Source organism: Protopterus annectens, chromosome 12.part0, assembly GCF_019279795.1.
Source record: "Protopterus annectens isolate FY-2018-M chromosome 12.part0, PAN1.0, whole genome shotgun sequence".
Lineage (NCBI taxonomy): Eukaryota > Metazoa > Chordata > Ceratodontiformes > Protopteridae > Protopterus > Protopterus annectens.
The window spans coordinates 332891989-332915323 of record NC_056746.1 but is presented as its reverse complement, the minus strand read 5'-3'; the positions used below and the strand labels follow the sequence as shown (position 1 = coordinate 332915323).

Genomic DNA, 23335 nt, shown 5'->3' with positions numbered 1-23335 from the left:
TCCACTTGACTCTTGCCATCCTCCCCTCCCATTTAAAACCCTTCAGCTCTTTATTAATTGCTATTCATAACTTCTCCTCTGGTTGATAAAACATGCCTGACCTGTGTATAAGACTAAAGGGACTAAAGCATTTTAACTGATTGTATTCTACTATCCAGATCCATATAACAGAGCTTCCAGTTTCTCAGTTTTTGTATTACCTTTTGTTTAGTCTCTTCCCACATATCCTTAGCTGTCACACCAAAATCAATTTTAATCCACGCTCCTAAAAACTTTATTTTATCATGTCCCCATAAGTATGGATACTGCTGAACCAATCTGTGTGTGGATACATAATTTATCGCTATTGCCTTTGATTTAGCTTCATTAATTTTATACTGTGAAAAAATATGAAACTGTCTGAAAATGTTCCACAACACTGCAATGTCGTTTTTGAGTTTTATCATGTATAAAATAAAATCATCTGCAAATGGTCATTTTTTCTTGATTACCATACCAAGTATATCCTTGAATTTCTGAGTACCTTCATTTTTGCCAATGGTTCTAAATACAAAGCAAATAAATAAAAGGAGAAAATACACTTCTGCCTGGTGTTCCTCTGCTCAAGGAGAAATTATCAGACAAGAATCCATCCACTGTAATTTTAGTCTCTGATTCCTGATATCTTTCTAATCAACCTTACAATTTTGTCAGGGAATTGAAATGCTTCCATTGCCCTGCTCATGAAGTCCCAGCTTATTATGTCAAAAACTTTCTCTCCCTCAAGACCCACCAGCAACAATGTTACTTTCTTATATTCTGCTTCCTTTTAGATCAATTTTCCATTAATGTCAAATGTTTGCCTCCCCTCCACAAAAGCACACTGATCCATATCTATTCAATTTGGCAAAATGTTTGCCATTCTTTTAGCCATTATAGACATAAACACATTATAATCTTGGTTTAGTATTGAAATCGGACTGTATGAAGCTGGATCTTACGGCGCTTTACCCAACTTCGGTATTACAGCTGCCACCATTTTCTTCCAGGATGTTGGTACTTCTCCTCCCCTTAAACTATTGTTAAACAAAACCTTCCAGATCTTTATTAGTTTTTTTCCCCTCCTAGCTTCCAAATTTCCACAGGAATACCATCTATTCCTGGGGACTTTCTTGTAGATTGGTTATATATCACCATTTTATGTGATCTCCTCCTATCCTGTTAGTAACTGAGCCTCATCTACCTCTACCCTACCCATATTTAATTCTTCCATAAACATTTCCATTTGTACCTTTTCTTAATTTCCATATTTCTCTGCTATATACAGACTGTTAAAGAATTTCCAAAATACTTCTAATACCTCTATAGAATCTTTGTTATCTTCCTTGTTACAGGTTCCCCTTTCTACTTCCTGTTGCCTGAGTTATTGTGCTAAAAGTTTTTGTGGTCTAGAGTTAACAGCAATCTTTCTAAACTCATGCATATTATCGAGGTAATCCCTTATTTTCTGTTTAGCATTCTGCAGTTGATTCTTTGCTTGTTTTGTTAGATTCACCCTATTCTGCAATACTAACATTTGTCATTCCCTCTAAATAATTCTTGTTACTTCTAAACCATATCTCCCTTTATTTCCACCCTAATTTTAAACTGCACTTGAATTTCATCCCACTCCCTAGCTATATTTTCAGAAGAAATTTCTATATTCTCTAACAGCTCACAAATAATTTCCAATACCAATTCCTTAAACTGCTCTCATTTCAACAGATAGGTGGGAACGCGCCAGTATGTTCATTTTTACTTCATTAACCTGTGTTTTTATTTTAGTTATTATTGGCACATGACATGAAAGAGTTATTGGGTGTCTATCAAGATATTCAACTAAATGTACATGTTCCTGTGAAATGTAAATTCTGTCTAGCCTAGCCAATTTTTTTCCAAACACTTTTATTGAATTATCACTTGTGACATTGGCAAATTTTATTCCACATAAAATTATTCAAACTATATTAAAATAAACATTATACTTCACATAAACTGCTATATTTCATATAACCTAAGCAATATTACATATATTATTCAGTTCTTGTTTTTTTTTTAAACAAAAAACATCTTCATTAAACTATCACTTACTACATAGGCAATCATACAATTATATAAATGAAAATAAACCATATCAACACAATCCTAGTTGCAAGCATTTTATATCACAAACCATACGGACACACTCCCAGTTGAAAACATTATACATCACTTATAATCTACCCAATCTTTCTCACTCAAACATTACATAGCTCACTTAAGTCCTGTTGTCGTTTAGGCCTCATTGCTCCCTTGTATGTATTGTTCTCAGTATTCCAATTTTTCCTATGTAGTTTGACTCCTAGTACTGAATTCACTTCTTCCATGCCAAATATTTTCATAAATTTCTTCAAAAGTCTACCCTCCTTTGTTAAACTTTCCCTTCTGGGCCCCCTTGACACATCTTCACTGCTGTAAATTAAATTCCAGCCCCCACTTATAAGTAACATTCCTTGCCGAAAGCTGATTAATTCTCCCAAAATTTTCTTAAGCTCTATTATAGCAGTTTTAGGTGGAATATAAATACATGACAGTGTAATCCTCCTCCCTTGCCAGTAGTACTTTTTATCCTCTTGCAATGAGTATAAGTATTCCTCTTTTCCTTTGTTCCAGGTATTCCACTTGAATAACCATTCTGAAAACCTTTATCAAATTCACATGTTCAGTTCTAAGTGTGACTGTAACATTGCTATTTGCACTCTACATTTTTAATATAGTTCACTATTTTCTTTTTTATGTATCTGAGAGACCACTGACACTTAAATACATTACAGAAAGCTTCACTGTATTAAAAAGGTATTATTCGCACCTTTTACATACATTTTTTTTTATTAAATGTCATAGTTCCAGCTTGAATGGAAAAATGGCTTGGAAAATGCTTGAATGCTTTAAGAAAACTTAATTTCCTAGCCATTGAAAGAAAGCCCTTGAAAGAAATAAGTATTCTGTTTTTATTGTTCTTTATCAGATTGTCTCAATGGAGACACAAGAATCAGATACACAGTTGTTTCTACAAGCACTCATTTATTTGCTAGACAATGTTCTTTTTTATTTGCTTTCTTTTAAAACTTAATAGATCAAGCCAAGAGCCTTAATCCAATCATTCTCCTATGCAAGACTGAAAAAAGCACATCAGTCTTTCTTGTATTCTACTCTTTCGACAAGACTTTCCTTCATTTTTTTAATACGTTGAAGTGCCTACATTTTTTAAAACTGGGCAAGGAGAAAGAAAGAAGAAAAAAAAGGGCACCTGTTTACTTTAGTATCCCCATTACACTCAAAAATAACTGAGAAAACTTTACTTTATAGCATGCAGATTATATCATGCATTATAAAAACACTACTAAGAACCACTTTTTTTTTTTTACTTACAGTAAAATCCTTCCTTTTCCCTCTGCAAAAAGTGGGACATGTGCTTTAGAGTCCTTACAAAGCTTAAACAAATTCAAGAAAGTCCAACATTTCCAGGTTTTCTTGTTCTGTCACGGTTCACAAATATAATAAGCGCTTTGTAATCCTACATTTGTCAACTTCTGAGAGTTGCTTGTTTTATTCCTGTTTATCTCCATCTCAAAACTCAGTCTTTGCTTCATTTCCAAAGTAGTCCAAGCTCTTCTGGTCAACACTTGTGCTTTTTTCTGTCTCTCAAGCATTTTTCGTTGAAACATTGGAAAATATTTCACTGGGACAGTCTCTCGTGATCTTTATTACTAGAAGAACAAGAAGCAGAATATCCTCCTGTTTCATAACTCACTTTTTGTTGGATAAATGGGTTTACTATCAAATGAAATGGGCGATCGGACTATGTGTGATTCACATTAGTCCGAATTGACCCATTTGGTAGAATTAAAAGAATGAATGCTAAAATGTAGAACTGTACAACAACGAATGCAATACAGCATTCGCTGTTGAGACTCTCTACATTTTGATGCAGATCGCACTATAGGGGGGAATCGGGAAATATACCCTCTCCCTCAGTATAGTGTGATCTTGGAGTTTGTATATCCAAGTACTAAGACGTGTGGGGCGAATTAGAACTCCCACCACTTCTGCGTTCGACATTAGTGTTTTTCGCTTAAGTGTTTTTTGTTTCTATGGTTCGTAGAAACGATAGTTCACACATAGTTTGATCGGGAAAATTATAGTAAACCGGATAAATGTTTGTATTTCCTAATTAGTGTGCTCTGCTTAAAAAAAATAAAAAAGAGTCTGTCCCTCCAATAAAGAATATTCTGAAAATAGCTGGGTACAACAGCTTGAATCTCATGCCTGCTTCTAGACATTCCCTGATCAGTGGAATAAGTTTACTCCTATTCTGCCTGGTGTACAGTAAGTAATCATTTTCCACAAACACTCTACTGTCTCCCCTTTTTAGTATTATGTCCTTCTGATACAGTTTTGGCAGAATTAACTCTTTCGGTTGGTAGGACTGCATCTTTACTATTGAAGGTCTGGGTTGCTTTCTCATGGCCAGGTATGGAGCATACACATGATGCGCCCTTTCAATTAATTCCCGATGTGGAATACCAGTCTAGTTGCTTATTTGTGCTTTCATAAAATGAATAGTCTGCTCCTTTCGGCTTCTCTGGCACAGCAGAAAATCTCAAGTTTTCCCTGTGTGCTCTATCCTCTAATTCTATTATTTTTTGAAACATCTCTTCTTGAGCAGGCTCATATTCTAGCCAGCCCTTTCTTCATTTCAACCTCATCTGAATATCCTTTTAAAGCTTCTTCCATTTTTTCCAGCCTTTTGTTGTTTAAGATGGCATATTCCTTCAGTGTTTCATTTTAATCAGGTTTTAGTAGATTTTACTTATTTTTTTCCTCTAGATTACTGGAAGTCATGTCTTGCACCACAGCTGTAGCTTGCACTGCTTTTTGCTGAACAGCTGCAGAATTGTTCCTAGTTGGTGTTTTTCACCTTTTGTGATTGATTTTCTTTCAGGTTCTCTGAATTTCATTTTAGCTGGCATTCAGACAGTGCACTTACCAGCCAATTACTGAAATTTAACCAGAAATACTAGTTTACTGGCTCTCTCATCTACGTTTCTGTTTTCACACCGGAAGAGCTGAAATTAAACTATTACTCAATGTGCAATCATCTTGGAAGTCAGTGCAGGCAACTCATCTCAAGAGTTTTGAGCATTCTCTGCTAAGGAAGATGCACAATTAAAAGGTACAATGGTAAGCAGTTCAGTGAAAACTAAAGTTTGAAATCATTAGAAGTGAATAAGAGATAGTAGCCTGTCGTGCAGACTTAATACTTGAATGCATTTAATAGAACAGTGTTTTATTTAAAGATAACCAATACAATTTGTTAGGACTAAATGTTAATGTTTTCTGAAAGCATACAGACAGTTTTCCATATCTGGGAGGGGAATAGAAATATGAAAATAACAGACAATTAGTGTAAGTGTGAACACAAGCTGTAGCATATGCTTTAGCACTGATAACCTTAATTTTAGGTTAGGTAATGGCTGTGAATGACAGATGCCAATTTGGGGCAACTGTTCCTATCTGGTGGGTTAAACAATTTTTTGAAGACATACACAGTTTTGTGTGTTTGTTCAAAGTTACCACAGGGTGGGGTATTCTGAAAATGTACTTAGTTTTTTGAAAAAATATGACATAGGTTCAAATGGAGATGAGAAGAAACAACTATATAAAATATCAGCCTGCCAAACAATGTGTGCATGCAACAAAAAAAGATGGAAATACACATTTAAAAAACATTAGCTTTTTATCATAATGACTACGTTATCCATATTATTTTGGAATGTAAATGGTCTTACAGCTATATATAAAATGTAAAGAGTACTGAATTATATTTAAAATGCGGAGATAAATAGTGATGCTGCAGGAGACACACCTGTAAAGAAAAGCTCTGGTGAATTTGACAAAGAAATTATTTCAGGATGGATATTCAGCAGAATATCAGGGAAAAAGGAAAAGGGGATTAATACTAATTGCCAGAAGGGCACCAGCAGTGATAAGAGGGAAAAGAGACAGTAATGATAAATTTGTGGAAGTAAGGGGTTATTGGCAAGGATGGAGGATTCCACTGGCATGTATTTATATTCCACCAATAACTGCTATTATGAAGCTTAAGAAAAATTTTGGGAGAAATAAATCAGCTTTCAGCAGGGAATGTTGCTTACAAGTAGAGACTGGAGCTTGATTTGCAATAGGGAGGATGTACCAGGGGGATCTAGAACAGCAAATATAATAAACGAGGTAGATATTTAAAGAAAATTTCGAAAATAATTGGTATGGAAGATGTGAATTCAGCAGCAGTTGTGTACACTTACCATAAATGTAGATGCTCGAGTGTATTCATTGCTGCAGTCACTACATTTGGGGTAATCTGCTGGCAGGTTGCCCTCAGTCGGCCTGATTAACAAAGTCTTGGGTCTTGCATCGGTTGCTGTCCCTTCTTCCATGACATCAGGTCGTCAGGGGTATAAAACATGCAGCCAACGCCATTACATCAGTTTTTCTTGCCCCAGATGTCAGGTGCCCCCAAATGGGGAGCAATATATATATATATATATATATATATATATATATATATATATATATATATATAAGTATAAACTTTAAAACACAAAAAATATACCTCCAAACAAAAGCAAATACACACAAAAAGGCTTTTAAGCATAGTAAAAGAAAGGAGAGGTATAGTAAGAGAAAAACAGGGGGCTGGAGGGTGGGTAACCAGGACTGCAACAGTGAATACACTCGAACATCTACATTTATGGTAAGTGTACACAACTGTACTATGTTCTTCGTGTTTCACTGTTGCAGTCATTATATTTGGGTAGAATCCCAAAGTTATGGATGGTTGGGAGGATGGATTTATACAGCATTAGGAGCAGCTATAAGGTCGTGCAGGACAGCTGTGGCAAAGCCAGCTCTGGATTTAGAGAAGAGAGGTAAATGGTAATGCTTGGTGAACGTATGAACTGAGCTCCAGGTAGCAGCTTCTAGAATGTCTCTGGTAGGAACCCCTCTGAGAAAGGCTGCAGAAGTAGATGCAGCCCTGGTGGAATGAGACCTGATCCCCTTGGGGAAAGGTTTACCATGGCGCATATAGCAGAAACTAATGCAATGGCTAATCCATTTGGAAATAGTCTGCTTTGAAATAGCTTTTCCCTCTGCCCCTGCAGCAAATGCCACCAACAGTTGGTCGGATTTTCTTAGAGATTTCATCCTAAGTAGAATCTAAGTTGTCTGTGCACATCAAATGAATGCAGAATCCGCTCACCCTTGTTCTGTGGATTAGGGAAGAAAGTTGGCAGATGAATGGTCTGATAAAGAACCACACTGGATACCACCTTAGGCATGAAAGATGGATTGGTCCTGAGAGCCACCCTGTCTGGATGAAAAATAATGAAAGGCTCCACTACCATAAGAGCCTGTAATTCTAAAACCATTCTAGCTGAAGTGACTGCTAAAAGGAAAGCCATTTTCCATGAAAGAAATTTTAGGTCTGTAGTAGCAGCTGGCTCAAAAGGGGAGAGTGAGTTTTTCCAAAACAAAACTGAGGTCCCATGCAGGAGTTGGTGCTCTCCTGGGAGGTCTTAAATTTTTGGCCCCTCTGAGATACTGCTTTAGCAGAGGATGAGAGAAGAGGGGAGGTTCTGTGTTGTAATGAGATGAAATGGCAGAGACATGGATTTTTATGGAGGAAAAAGAGAGGCCCTTGTGAAGCATCTCAGTTACATATTGCAGAATCTGAGGAATATTGGGCATTGCTGTGCTTATTCCTTGTGATTGGTTCCAGGCACAGAATCTTTTCCATTTGTCAGCATAAGATTTTCTAGTACTAGGCCTTCTAGCCTCCAAAATGACATCCATCACTGATTTGCTGAGGGATGCCAAGGGTGAAATTAGTTGATTAGCCATGCTGCAAGATTCAAAGTTTGGAGCTGAGTGTGCAGAATTTTGTAGTTCTGCTGAGACAGTAGGAAAGGTGTCTGAGGCAGGTGTCACGGAGGAAGGTGTGACACATTGCTCAGGAGTGGGTACCAGTGTTGGCGAGGCCAGTCTGGAGCAATCAGAATCATTTTTGGTTTGTCCTGTTTGACTTTTAGTAGAACTTTGGAGAGCAGAGGCAGAGGGGGAAAGGCATAGACTGATAGGTTTTTCCAGCTGAATGATAGAACATCCACTTTCCAAGCTTTTTTGTGATGAAATCTTGTGCAGAATTTGTCCAACTGATAGTTCTGGGGTGAGGCAAAAAGATCTATGCCTGGGTTCCCCCATTTGCGTGTCAACATGTTGAAAACTTGTGGTTCCAATTTCCATTCGTCTGGGTCCATAAAATTTCTGCTTAGTTCGTCTGCCAGAGTATTTAGCTTTCCTGGCAGGAATTGAGCTTGTAGTTGCATCTGAAAGGTCAAGGCCATGTTCCACGATGTCATTGCTAGTCTGCAAAGGGGATAGGAATGTGTACCCCCCCTGCTTGTTTATGTATCACATAACTGTGGTGTTGTCTGTCTTTATCATTAGTTGTCCTGGATGAAGGTAGTCCTTGAAGGCTGTCAGAACATTCTGTACAGCTAGCATCTCTTTCTGATTGATATGTAGGTGCATTTGATTTGGGCTCCATTTGCCCTGAATGCACTTCCCTGCCAGATGAGCCCCCCAAGCCCAGTCTGATGCATCTGTTGTTAGGGTATGGACAGCAGGGGGTGGAATGAATGGCAGCCCCTTGTTTTGATGGCAGGCCTCTGCCCACCACAGGAACTCTAGTTGCAGGCAAGGTATAATAGGAATCATTGTCCAGGCTGTGACAATGTTGACTCCATAAACTTTTTAAGTACCACTGAAGTTTCCTCATATGCGGTCTTGCATATAGAATTAGAAGAATGCAGGAGGCCATGAACCCGAAGGCCTGCAGAATTTGTCTTGCAGATAGCTAGGTTTTTGCGGCCACCTGTTTGAAGTAAGTCATCAATTGAATTTGCTTTTCTGGCGTAAGGTAAGTCATCTGGGCAGTTGAATTCAAGCTTGCACCCAGGAATGTAATTTTTTGAGAGGGTACCAGTTGTGATTTCTTTTTGTTTATGGTGTACCCTAGACAAGTTAGAACCATTTTTAGAAATGCCAGATGCTTTAGAAGAATGCCCTTGTTTTCTGCCTGAATTAGACAATCATCCAGGTATGAATATATCTGAATATTTCTTTGCCTGTAAAATGCAATTACTGGTGCCAGGCACTTTGTGAAGACCCTAGGTGCAGTAGATAAGCCAAAGGGCAGTGCAGAGAACTGGTAATGCAAGGAGCCTGCTTTGAAGCGGAGGTATCTTCTCCAAGATTCCCTGATTGAGACATGCAGGTAAGCCTCTTTTAAGTTTAGAGTTACCCACCAGGCATCTTTGCCTAGCATAGGTAGTAACTGTTGAAAAGTCAGCATCTTGAATTTTGGAATGTCCAGAAAAGTGTTTAGAGTGGATAAGTAAAGAATTGGACGCCATAATTTGTCTTTTCTGGGTACCAGGAAAAGTCTGGAATAGAAACTTTGTCCCTTTTCCTCTTCTGGAACTGGTTGAATAGCCCCCATGTTCATGAGGGACAAAACTTGTTTCTGGGCCTCTGCCCACTGATTTGGGGGCAGATCTGGCCATTCGTTTGGGATTGGCAACGTCTGGAATTGAAATATGTATCCCTGGGATACTATATTTGAAACACATTTGTCCTGGGTAATAAGTTGCTAGTTTCGTGCATGAAGTGCTAGTTTTCCCCCCAAAGGGGTGGCTAAGAGGTAAGTGCTTGGTGATCGTTGAGGGAAGTCATTGAGACTGTTTACCATAGGGAGGTGCCTTGTTGCTTCCAGATTTGGAGGTGGAGGCACCCCATTGTTTTGTTCTAAAAGTTCCTTGTGAATGAAACTTGGAGCCTTTGGAATGTCTTGATTTGACTTGAGCGGCTCTTGAGGGGACTGGAAAGGACCATTTCTTAGTAGGCCAGTGCCTACTAAATCTTGGAGGTTGCACTTGTAAGAAATCTTTCACAGTTTGCATAGATTTAGCTTTATCTTCCATCTTTTTTTAACACTTCTTCAGCCTTATTACCAAAGAGACGGTCCTGTTTTTGCTTTAACATGGTCAGGCAGAGTTTGCTCTTTGAGCCAAGCATGCCTTCTTAGCACAGATCCAGTTACAGCAGCCCTGCAAGAGGCCTCCAAGGAATCAAAACCACATTGCAAAGTATGTTTTCCAACTTGTTCAGCTGAATGCAATAAATCCTGCAATTCTTTATTTTCCACACAGTCAGAGATTAACATTATTTTCTGTTTAAGTAGTCCCATGATATGCTGTTGATATTTAAGCATATGAAATTGACAGTTTAAAGCCCTGATAGCCAAAGTTGCAGACGTGTAAACCTTCTTACCCCATCTATCCAGCGCCCTGGAGTCTCTATCAGAAGGGGTAGGATTTTTGGCAGTAGAGGCCTTAATGCCCTTGGGACCTTGATAATTGGTTTCAGGATCAGCAATAGGGTTTTTGAAAAGAAATTTGTGGGAGTCAGGAACCCTGTAGTATCTGTCTGGCTTACAAGGAGCCAGAGGCAGAGAATCAGGAGTCATACTAGATTCTGAAAATACAACAACAATGTCTAGAACAGGAGGTATAGCCAAAGGCTTATGCTGAGGAAGTAGAAGAAAATCCCTAAGTCTCTTTTTAGATTCAGAGAAATCCTTACCTTCCCAGTGAAAATGTTCCCTTAAGGCACATAAAGTTTCCCCAAAAGAAAAATCCTCAGGGGGAGAGGCAGAAGGAATGGAATCCTCTGCATCAGAGTCCTCATAAGTAGGAATACACAAATCCTATTGATTAGAAGAGTCAGAAGAAATAGAATCCTGTTCAGAATATTCATAATCAATGTCTTGCCTACACCTCTTAGAAGGAGGGGGTTGGCTACCCCTGATCAGAGTAATTAAATCTTCAGCCATTTTGATCATTTGCCTTTTAGGCATAGGGGCCTGCACATGTGGCCCAGGCGTCGTTTTTTTAGACATAGATTTAGATTTTGGCCTTAGTTTTGATGATGGTGTCAGTCTAATATACAAATCTGTAGGTATGAAAACACCCTCAGAAGCCAGTGCCTGTACAGAGGCTCTGGACCCATCTAAGGTAGAGACATCCGCGGGTTCCATAACTGAAGCACTTCGCGGCATACCGGACTTCGAATGGGTCTCAGTAGAGGCCTGTGAATCAGAAGTAGCGGGTATCAGGGGCTGCGAAAGCACCTTACAGAGTACCGGAGACTGGTTTAGGAGAAGTGTCGTCGGTTTTGGACATCGACGGTCTGTGTCTTTTTCTTTGCATTTTTTTTAGGTATTCTGGTAGTCGGATTGCTAACCGACGACATTTCTGGATAGTTGAAACTTGAGCCAAAATATTTAGAAGCAAAACTATACTGACGTTTAATGGTGCATTGATTAAATTTAGCACAAATCCGATGGCAAGGCACATTGTGGTCAGAGCCTAGGCAAGGAATACAGTACAATGAAAATCCTTATGAGGTATTTGCTTCCCACAAGTAATGCAATTATTAACTTTTACTGACATCAGTAAGGAGCAAGAAAAAGTTTCCCCAACGTGGTACTTCACTTTTAGTTGAAGACTTCGGTTCTGAAACTCGAAAACAAAAATTTCAGGAGTCGGCCGACCAGCACTTGCGAACTGCTTCTGCTTCGGGCACCGCGCGGCAAGAAAGACTGATGTAATGGCGTCAGCTGCATGTTTTATACTCCTGACGACCTGATCATGGAAGAAGGGACAGCAACTGACACAGGACCCAAGACTTTGTTAATCAGGCCGACTGAGTGCAACCTGCCAGAAGATTACCCCAAATCTAATGTCTGCAACAGCGAAATACGAAGAACATCTCTGACAGAATTTACATGTTACTCCCCAATGCAAATTAACTTGGCTAGACTAGACAAATAATATTTAACTGAAATCTTCAAAACATATCTCAATAACTATTTCAGATCATGAACCAATAAAAAACAAGATACAAATGCAGGATTATGAAGTACAAATAAGACAGTGGTACTTTCCCCACCTTCCTGTTAAAAAGAGAGGAATTTAAGGCATGTGTAGTGGAAATTATTCAATAGTTTTAGGGAAGCCAGAATATATCTTTAGAAGTTACAGCTTGTGAATAGGCTAAAATGAAAATGAAGTTTAAAAATAGGGTAAAAATAAGAGGACACGAGATATGGTTAAGTAGTAAGATAAATTACTTAGAGATGCTGTCAAAAGTTTAAGTGTTGCAGAATAAGGGGAACCTCACAGAAAAAGAAGAGGTGCACATGCAAAGTACTAAAGAGAAAATAAAGGAGTATCTGGATAATATACATGAATTTACAACAATTGTTTTTCAGCAACTATTTTGACAACCCCAGAGCACAAACACTTTTAGTACAATGACTTAGAAAACAGAACATGGAAATGGTTGTTGCAAACTTAATAGAGCCTATAACAAGAAAATTAACCACAGATTCTGTAGAGGTGTTAGAAATTTCACACATTTTATGAAAATTTGTATAAAGCAAGAAAATGTGGAAATCAAGAAACAACATAAATATAAATATTTATGGAAATGTTAATTATGCCAAGGTTACAGGTAGATGGGGTTCAACAACTAACAGTTCAGACAGGAGAAGATGAGAGAACAGTGATGAATAGGTCCATAGGTAGGTATTAGGCTATTGGCCCTAGGGCCTATATAAGCCTAGCCAAAAAGGTACCCTGGCTGTCACCACCCAAGAAAAATTACTTTCCTGTGCCCCTGTCGAGCACAGCCACAGAAGTGACCCCGGGGTGAATTTCCTATTTCCCATCCAATCATCAATATTTTTTTGAAGAGTGCTAATGAGGAGCTTTGTTTGATATAGACAGGTAGTTTGTTCCAGAGTATGGGAAGTCTCTAGGACAGGAATCTATCCCTCCAGCATGTTCTGTTTATTGTGGTGACAAGGTTTAGGTCCCTAGAGTGTGCAGCTCGGAGGGACTCGGATTTCTTTAAGTGAAGCATGTCCAACAGCTCTGGGTTTGACATAGCTTTGTAAGTTAGGCAGAGATCGCCTTTGAGTAGGCGATATCCGACGGAGTAAAGCTGGAGGTTTTTGAGACGGTCTGCATAGGACATTTGTTTGAGGCTGGTAATCCTTTGTGAGGTATTTCTGCAGCCTTTCCTGTTGTTGTAGATGTCTTGTGAGGTACATACCAAAAGGGGCATTGTACTCTATATCGGGTCTAATGAGTGATGAGTAGAGGGGAACAATGACCTCCTTTTTCCTGGATGAGAAACCTTTTGTGATGAGATGTGCCACGTAGAAAGATTTCCTGACCACTGTGGCGATGTGATTATAAGGACAGACCACTGTCCACCTGTGTCCCAAGGTCTCATCACACTTTCGGTGTTAAGTAGATTACTGCCTATGTGGTAGTTCATGGGTACAGAGTTTTTACCAAAAGGGATGACAATGCACTTTTTGGCACTGAGCTTGGGGCCATGGCTTTGACACCAGGCAACTGTCTCAGTGAATAATCAATTTTCAGAAAAGTCTCCAGGAACAGATGGCATTCCTCTGAATGTCTGGAGGGAAGAAAGTGGTACAGGTCTGGAAGATTTTGTTTAACAGTATTTTAAAAGGAGGGGAAGCACCAACATCTTAAAAGAAAGCTGTAGTGGCTGTATTACCCAAGGACAGTAAAGACCCATCAGACCCAGTGCCATATAGACCCATTTAAATTTTAATCCATAATTATAACATGCTTATATATATAATAGCTAAAAGAATAGCAAATGTGCTGTCAAAATTTATATATATACGGATCAATGTGGTTTTGTTTAGGGGAGGTGGCATTTGACAAAATTACTACAACAATTATTATCCAGAGGGAAGATGAAAGTAAAAATGTTGTTGCTGATATGTCTTGATGCAAAGAATGTATTCAACAGACTAATCTGAGATTTTATGAGTAGGGCAATGGAAGCGTTGCATTTCCCCAATACAATACGTTTAATTAGGAAGATATATGAAGCATCAAAGGAGATTCCGTGGTGGTGGTGCTGCGGTAGCATTGTCACCTCACAGCAAGACGTTGTCCCGTTCGATTCTCAGCTAGAGCATCTTCTGTGGAGACATGCGTGAATGGGCGTACCTTCGTTGAAGGTTGTGCGTTAGGGCCGGCAACTCAGCATGTAAAAATCAACTGCCAATCATTAGCGGAACAGAGTTCCACTGTGGCGACCCCTAACTGGGAAAAGCCGAAAGACACAACAACATGAAGCATCAAAGGCAAGAATTAAAGTGGCAGGGTTCCTCTCTGACAAGTTATGTTTGAACACAGGAACAAGGCAGGAATGTTCTCTTCCCCTTTATTTGCTTTATATTTAGAACCATTGGCAAAGAAAATATGGAACTCAGAAATGCAAGGATATGATTGGTATGGCAATCAAGAAAAGTTGGCCTTATTTAAAAATATTTTATACTCAATATAATCAGAAAAGGACAGATCAGTGTCGTGGGATATTTGAAGGCAGTTTCAAGTCTTTATATGATATAAAATTAAGATAAAACAAAGGCTACAGTTATAAATAATGTACCACAGACGAATTGGTTCAGCAATACCCATGTTTAAGGGGACACAATAAAATAAAGTATGTAGGAGTATGGATTAAAAAATACTTCTGCTTTGGCAGCTAAGGAGATGGGGGAAAACACTAAACGAAAGATAATACAAAAACTGAGAAACTGCAAGCTCTTGTTTATGGATATGGAAAGTAAGACATTAGATGCGAAAATGTTTTAAGTCCTTTAGCTTTATATACAGGTCAAGCTTATTTTATGAACCAGAGGAAAAGTTGTAGACAATAAAGAGAGTTGAAGGAATTCATCTGTGAGGATAAGATGGCAAAGTGGGATAGGTTGATTCTTCTAATGAACACGGTTGTTCAGGATAATCTGATTTAAAAGGAAGTACATAACCAAAGGTTATAATTCAAAATTAAAAGGGATGATGATGAAGCAGGGTGGAAGTTCAAGAAATGGAGAGAGAGAGTGGGTTTTTGGATGTAGATCCTTAAGGAGAATACTTAACAACCATAATGAATAGTATATTCCGAAAGTAGAAGAAAGAAGAACTAAGCTAACATAAGAGTGGACAAAGGAGATTTTGTTAATATGAATGACTGCAAGTAGGGGAACAGAAAATATGCGGGGGTGGAATTTACTGGAGAAAACAGGCAAGGGAGGTGGAATTTACTGGAGGAAACTGGCAAAGGAAGCAGCAAGGTATTAGAAGCATATAACTAGAGAGAGAAAGGAAATAGAGTGGGATAAGGCCAAGGTGACATATGGACTGCAGGCTACCGACTGCCTTCCCTACCGGGGACTGATGCAGGCATATAGGCAAATAGAAGGGGCAGGTGAATCTCAAGTGAAAGACCTGCTCACCTGGAGTTTTTACTTGATTCTAGAATTGAAGCTGCAGTTAAAAAGGGATAATTAGTATGGCATATAAGATACAGCAAAATAACTATAAAAAACTGTAAGAATCAAAAGAACTTAGAAAAGACTGGAAAAACAATTTATAACAGAAGAGTGGGAGCAGATATACATGGCTCATAAAGTATGCAACAGAGGACAGAAGGTGTAATATCTTTTGCTTAGAAATGTTTACATAGGTATTTTTATACCCCAAACAGGCTTCAAAGAATTGTTCCTCAGGTAGACAAAAAAGTTGGAGGCATGATGGGGAAAAACAAGTAACTGGGAACATATTTATTTGAAGTGTAATGAGTTGGCAGATTTTAAAAATTCCCTAAAGAGTACTTTGTCGGAAATAATAGATGAGTAAATGGTTGTAACGAAGGAAATAGTTTTTGAGCTGGGACACAGTATAGTACAGTTGTGTACACTTACCATAAATGTAGATGTTCGAGTGTATTCACTGCTGCAGTCATCACATTTGGGTTATCTGCTTGCAGTAGCCCTTAGTCAGCCTGATTATCAGTCTTGGGTCCTGCGTCGGTTGCTGTCTCATCTTCCATAACGTCAGGTAGTCGGGTATAAAGCATGCAGCCGATGTCATTACATTAGTTTTTCTTGCACCAGATGTCAGGTGCCCCCCTAATGGGAAGCAATTAAATATATATAAACAAGGTTATACCTCCAACAAAAAAGCAAATACACCAAAAAGCTTTTAAGCATAGTAAAAAGGAATAGAGGTATAGCCAAAAGAAGTCAGGAGGCTGGAGGGAGGGTAACCAGGACTGCAACAGTGAATACACTCGAACATCTACATTTATGGTAAGTGCACACAACTGTACTATGTCCTTCATGTTTCACTGTTGCAGTCAATCACATTTGGGTAGATTCCCAAAGCTAAGGATGGGGGGAGGAATTTAGATACCATTAGGACCAGCTATAAGGCCCTGCAAAACTGCAGTGGCAAAGCCAGCTCTGGATTTAGAGAAAACTGGCAAATGGTAATGCTTGGTGAAAGTATGTACAGAACTCCAGGTAGCAACTTCTAGGATGTCCCTGGTAGGGACACCTCTGAGAAAGGCTGTAGAGGTAGCTGCAGCCCTGGTTGAATGAGGTCTTATCCACTGTGGGATAGGTTTTCCATGGTGCTTATAGCAGAAATTAATGCAATGGCCTAACCATTTAGAAATGGTTTGCTTTGAAATGGTCTTCCCCTCTGCCCTGCAGCAAATGCCACCAGCAGCTGTTCAGATTTCCTGAAAGGTTTAGTCCTGTCCAAGTAAAATCTAAGTTGTCTGTGCACATCTAAGGAGTGCACTATCCATTCCCCTTTGTTCTGTGGATTAGAAAAGAAGGTTGGCAAATGAATGGACTGATTAAGAGCCACACTGGATACTACCTTGGGCATGAAGGAGGGATTGGTCCTGAAGGTCACCTTGTCCGCATGAAAGATGATGAAAGGCTCCACTGCCATAAAGGCCTGTAATTCAGACACCCTTCTTGCTGAAGTGATGGCTAAAAGGAAGGCTGTTTTCCAAGAAAGGAATTTCAACTCTGCATTTGCAGCTGGCTCAAAAGGAGGTAGAGTAGGTTTTTCCAATACAAAGGTTTTTCCAATACAAAGTTACAGTCCCAGGAGTAGGGGCTCTCCTGGGTGGTCTTACGTTTTTGGCCCCTATGAGTAACTGCTTGAGCAGAGGATGAGAGCAGAGGGGTGGTTATGTGTTGTAATCAGCTGAAATGGCTGAGGCATGAATTTTGATGGAGGAAAAAGAAAGGCCCTTGTGAAGCATTTCAGTTAAGTATTGAAGAATCTGAGGTAAATTGGGCGCTGCTGTACCCCATCCTCTAAGTTTGGTTCAAGGAACAGAATCTTTTCCATTTTTCAGCATAAGATTTTCTAGTACTAGGCTTCCTTGCCTCCAGAATGACATCCAACACTTGTTTACTGAGGGATGGTAACAGAGAAGTCAGGTAATTAGCCAAGCTGCCAGGTTCAGGGTTTGAAGCAGAGAGTACAGAATCTGCTCCTTCTGCTGGGACAGCAGGGTAGGGGTCTGAGGCAGGTGTCATGGTGCCAGCAGTGACACACTGCGTAAGAGGGGGTACCAGTGTTGGCTTGGCCAGTCTGGTGCAATCAGTATAGTCCTTGGTTTGTCCTGTTTGATCTTTAGTAGTACCTTGGAGAGGAGAGGCAGAGGAGGAAAGGCATAAATTGTTAGATTTTTCCAGGTGATGGACAGGGCATCCACTTTCCAAGCTTGTTTGTGGGGAGTCCTTGTGCAGAATTTGTCCAATTGGTAGTTCTGGGGGGAGGCAAACAGGTCTATCTCTGGGCTCACCCATTTGTTTATCAACATGCTGAATGTCTTTGGCTCCAGTTTCCATTTGTGTGGGTCCATAAGATTTCTGCTTAGATTGCCTGCCAGTCTATTTAGTTTCCTAGCAGGAATTGAGCCTGTAGGTGCACTTGGTATCTCAAGGCTGTGTTCCACAGAGCCATGGCTAGTCTGCAGAGAGGGTTTGAGTGGGTCCCCCACCCCACGCTTGTTTATGTACCACATAACAGTGGTGTTGTCCGTCTTTACCATTAATTGTCCTGGAAGAATGTGGTCCTTGAAGGCTGTCAGAAAATTCTGTACAGCTAACATTTCTTTTTGATTGATATGCAGGTGCATTTGACTTGGGTTCCATTTGCCCTGAATGCACTTCCCTGCCAAATGAGCCCCCCATGCATAGTCTGATGAGTCTGTTAGGGTTTGGGTGGCAGGGGGTAGAGTGAAAGGCAGTCCCTTGTTTTGGTGGCTGGCCTCTGCCCACTAAAGGAACTCTAACTGTAGGCAAGGTATGATAGGAATCATTGCTTCTAGATCCTGAGAATGCTGACACCATAGGCTTTTTAGATACCATTGTAGTTTCCTCATATGCAGTCTTGCATATGGAATTAGGAGAATGCAGGAGGCCATGAACCCCAAGGCTTGCAGTATTTGTCTTGCAGACAGCAGAGTCTTTGTGGCCATTAGTTTGAAGTAAGCTGTCAAATGAACTTGTTTCTCTGGCGTGAGGAAAGCCATCTGGGAAGTTGTGTTCAAGCTTGCTCCCAGGAATACAATTTGTTGGCAGGGTACCAGATGTGATTTCTTTTCGGTTATGGTATACCCCAGAGAAGTTAGCACTTTTTGTACAAACGCCAGATGATTCAATAGTATGTCCTGGCTTTCTGCCTGAATTAGACAATCGTCCAGGTTTGGGTATATTTGAATATTTCTTTGCCTGCAAAATGCAGTGACTGGAGCTAGGCACTTTGTGAATACCCTGGGTGCAGTAGATAAGCCAAAGGGCAGTGCAGAGAACTGATAGTGCATGAAGCCTGCTTTGAAGCGTAGGTATCTTCTGCAAGATTCCCTGATTGGGATGTGCAGGTAGGCTTCCTTTAAATCCAGTGTTGCCAACCAGGCATCCTTGCCTAGCATAGGAAGCAACTGGTGAAGAGACAGCATCATGAATTTTGGTATCACCAAAAAAGTGTTTAGGATAGAGAGATCTAGGATAGGACGCCAGGTGTTGTCTTTTCTGGGAACCAGAAAAAGTCTGGAGTAGAAACCTTGTCCCCTTTCCTCTTCTCTGACAGTTTGAATAGCCCTTATACTTAAGAGAGAGAGAGAGAACTTGCTTTTGAGCCTTTGCCCACTGATTTAGGGGTAGATCTGGCCAACTGTTTGGGGTTGGTAAAGTGTGGAAGTGGAATCTGTATCCTTGGGAAACTATATTTAAAACCCATTTGTCCTGGGTATTGAGTTCCCAGTTTTTTACCTGCAGAGCAATCTTTCCCCTTAAAGGAGCAGTCAGTTGAGAAGGGCTTGGAAGTTTCAAAGTTAAGTCATTGAGACAGTTTACCATAGGGGGGAGTCTTATTACTTCCTCCTTTGGAAGTGGGAGCCCCCCACTGCTTAGTCCTGTGCGTACCTTGGGACTGAAGCCCAAGTGTTTTGCTGGCTCTGGGTTTGGACTGAGAAGGCCTGGAAGAGGCAGGAAAGGACCAATTCTTAGAGGGCCAATGCCTACTAAATCTTGGAGGCTGTGCTTGCAGGAAATCTTCAACAGTTTGCATAGATTTAGCTTTTTCCACCATCTTTTTAAGTACTACTACTGCTTTGTCGCCAAACAGGTGGTCCTGGTTTAAGGGAGCATCCAGCAATTTAGCTTTAACATGATCCGGTAAAAATTGCTTCTTAAGCCAAGCATGCCTTCTAAGTACAGACCCAGTGACAGCAGCCCTGCAAGATGCCTCTAGTGAATCAAACCCACATTGCAACGTATGTTTTCCAACTTGTTCAGCGGAATGCATTAAATCCTGTAAATCCTTATTTTCAGCACAGTCAGGAATCCACATAATTTTCTGTTTAAGCAATCCAATAATATGCTGTTGATACTTTAACATATGAAACTGGCAGTTTAAGGCCCTAATGGCCAAGGTTGCAGAAGTGTGTACCTTCTTACCCCCATCTAATCAGAGGGGGTAGGATTTTTTTGCAGTAGTAACCTTAATGCCCTTGAGTCCCTGCAAAATGGTCTCAGGATCCGCAGTAGGATTTTTAAAGAGGAACTTGTGAGAGGCAGGAACCCTGTAATATTTATCTGGTTTTCTAAGGAGTCAGTGGCCAAGCTAGACTCCAAAAAGGCATCATCAACAATGTCCGGTACAGGGGGGGGGATAGCTAAAGGCCTGTGTTGGGGCAGGAGTAAGTAATCCCTAAGCCCGTTTTTAGAATCAGAGTAATCCTGGCTTTCCCAGCGGAAATGCTCCCTAAGAGAATGTAAGGTTTCACCAAAAGAGAAATCCTCTGGAGGGGAAGCAGAGGGAATAGAGTCCTCAGCATCAGAATCCTCATAGGTAGATAAGGGTTAATCCTGGTCATCAGAGGAAACAGAAATTTCAGAATCCTGATCAGAAGAATCATAAGCAAATTCAGTCCTAGATCTCTTAGAGGGGGAAGGTTGGCTTCCCCTGATTAAAGAAATAAAGTCTTCAGCCATTCTTATCATTTGTTTTTTTAGGCATACAGGCCTGACCATGCGGTCTGGGCGTCGGTTTTCTAGGCACGGATCGGGTTTTAGGCCTTGAAGAAGAAGATGGCGTTGGTTTAATATACAAGTCAGTAGGCCTGAATACACCCTCAGAAGCCAGTGCCTGCACAGCGGATCCAGACCCGTCCAAGGTAGAGACATCCGCAGGTTCCACAGTTGAAGCATCTTGCGGCATACCGGACTCCGAATGGGTCTCAGTAGAGTCCTGCGAATCTGAAGTAGTGGTTATCAGGGGCTTGCGAAAGCGCCTCACTGAGTACTGGTGAACTGGCGACTAACTTAGGAGAAGCGTCATCGGCAGCTTTGGACCTAGGTGGCCTGTCTCTGTCTTTATCTTTGCGTTTTTTCGGAATGTTGGTAGTCGGGTAGCTTAATGAAGCCATATCTGGATAGTTGAAGCGAGTACCAAAATATTTAGAAGAGTAAATATACCGATGACGAATAGTTCGCTGTTTAAATAAGGCACAAAACCAACAGCGAGGTACGTCGTTGGTCAGGGCCTAGGCAAGGAATATAGTATGAATGAAAATCTTTACGAGGTATTTGCTTTCCACAAGAAATACAATTACTGACTTTTACTGACATCGGTTTAGAGCAAGAAAAAGTTTCCCCAACGAGGTATTTAGCTTTAGTTGAAGACTTTGGTTCTGAAACTCAAAAACGAAAATTTCAAGAGTCGGCCGACTGGCACTTGCGAACTGCTTCTGCTTCGGGCACCGCACGGCAAGAAAGACTGATGTAATGGTGTCGGCTGAATGCTTTATACCCCTGACTACCTGACGTCATGGAAGATGAGACAGCAACCGACGCAGGACCCAAGACTTTGATAATCAGACCGACTGAGGGCTACTGCAAGCCGATAACCCAAATGTGATGACTGCAACAGTGAAACACGAAGAATATCTGAATCGTCTAGGCATTGCAGGGATTTATCAAGTTATTTCTGTTGGCTGCTCCCACCCCCCAAAAAAGTAAAAAAAAAAATTACTAGAAATTTGAAATCAATGTCTAAACTAACTGTATTAGAAGTACTGAATATTATAAAACAAATGGAACAGGGATTTTTAGAAAACGGTTGGAGCAAATTCCACAGAAATAAATGGAAACTATGGGAAAAATACATGCAGAAAAATATTCAGGAGGAGTGAGGATTAAGGGAAGGGAGGAATTCAGCAAATTATGTAATGTTGGAGTGATGGCAGTTACAAATAAAAAGAATATATGTGATATGGAATGCATATAAATGGAAAATGTTATGGTTTGTTTTTTTTTCTGTTAATGTATGTTTAAGTGATAATTTAATACAGGTGTTTAAAAATGAAATATAACCTCATCCATTTTACTGAAAAAACAAGATTGCATTAAACTGTACTGCCATACAGCAGCAAAAGGCTAAATAAATCTTATCAGTTAAATACACAAAGTTCAAAAAAGAAGTTATTTACTCAGCATTAATGTTCCATCTGTGTTGATCACTTTCATTCTTCCCCAACAACTGGGTCAGGATCCAACCTTCGGATCTGACTCAGCCATTAATTTACCTCCTGGCCACCAAAAAACTCTCAAGCCTCTCCCTTACCAGTAATGCACCAACCCCTAAAATACCTCGGATCTTGTTTGCTAGAACACATAATGTAAAAAATATTGTGGTAAAATCCTTGGTATTAGAAGCCATTATCTGGTGCTCAACATAAGGAGTAGAAGTGTTGTTATAAATTTTTGTTCTTCCAGAAATCAATTGTTAAAAAGGTTGGTGGTTGATGGGAGGGGAGTTGAGGAAGAATGAAAATGGACAACACAGCTGGTTATGGTGAGTACATAATTTCTTTGTCTGATATTGTCAATTTTCATTCATTCCTCAACAACTGGGTCAGTGTCCCTAGCTATCTAAAATCCCAGGTGGACTCTGCGGAAGGATATTCCTGACCACAGTTGAGCCAAAGGCTGCTCTTCCCCTCGAGACCAGATCTGGTTTGTAATGAGTAATAAAAGTGTGATGACTGGCCCAAGTTGCAGCTGCACATATGTCATCCATGGAAGCCCTAGACAGAAACACTGAAGACGTGGCCATGGACCTAGTTCATTGGCCTCTTAAAGGTTTTGGTAAGGACAAACCCAACTTACTGTAGACAAATGATGTACAATCCATCAGCCATCTAGCTAAACTTACCTTTGTAACTGATTTACTCAATTTAGAATCCGCAAAGGAAGACAAATACTTAATCTTTCTAATTTCTTTTGTTCTATGTAAGTAGAAATTTAATTGTCTGTGAACATCCAATAACTGCAACATATTCACCTTTATTTGCAAAGTTAAGAAAGAAAACTGGCAAACTAATGGACTGGTTGATAATGGATTCTGACACCACCTTAGGAAGGAAAGAGGGGTTGGTGCGTGATGTTACTCTATTCCTATGAAAAATCAAGTAAGTTAAAGGACAATACTTTAAGTTCTGAAATTCTTCTAACAGAGGTAATGGCCACTAGAAAGATAGTTTTCCAGGTCAGAAATTTAAGATAATATTTTGCTGCTGGTTCAAAGGGAGAAATGAATTAAGGCCTGCAGTACCAAATTTAAGTCCCATGGTGGAGTAGGATCTTTACAAAGGGGTCTCAACAGAAGACAACCTCCCAAAAAGGCCTTACAAAACTTAGATGAAGACAGAGAAGAATTCTTAA

The 23335-nt window shown here is 40.0% G+C and overlaps 1 protein-coding gene across 1 annotated transcript in view; it reads right to left on the bottom strand.

The window, feature by feature from the left end:
* The window catches only part of ERCC4 (ERCC excision repair 4, endonuclease catalytic subunit), a 516254-nt gene that overhangs the window by 206824 nt on the left and 286095 nt on the right, over positions 1-23335 (bottom strand). The window lies entirely within an intron of this gene.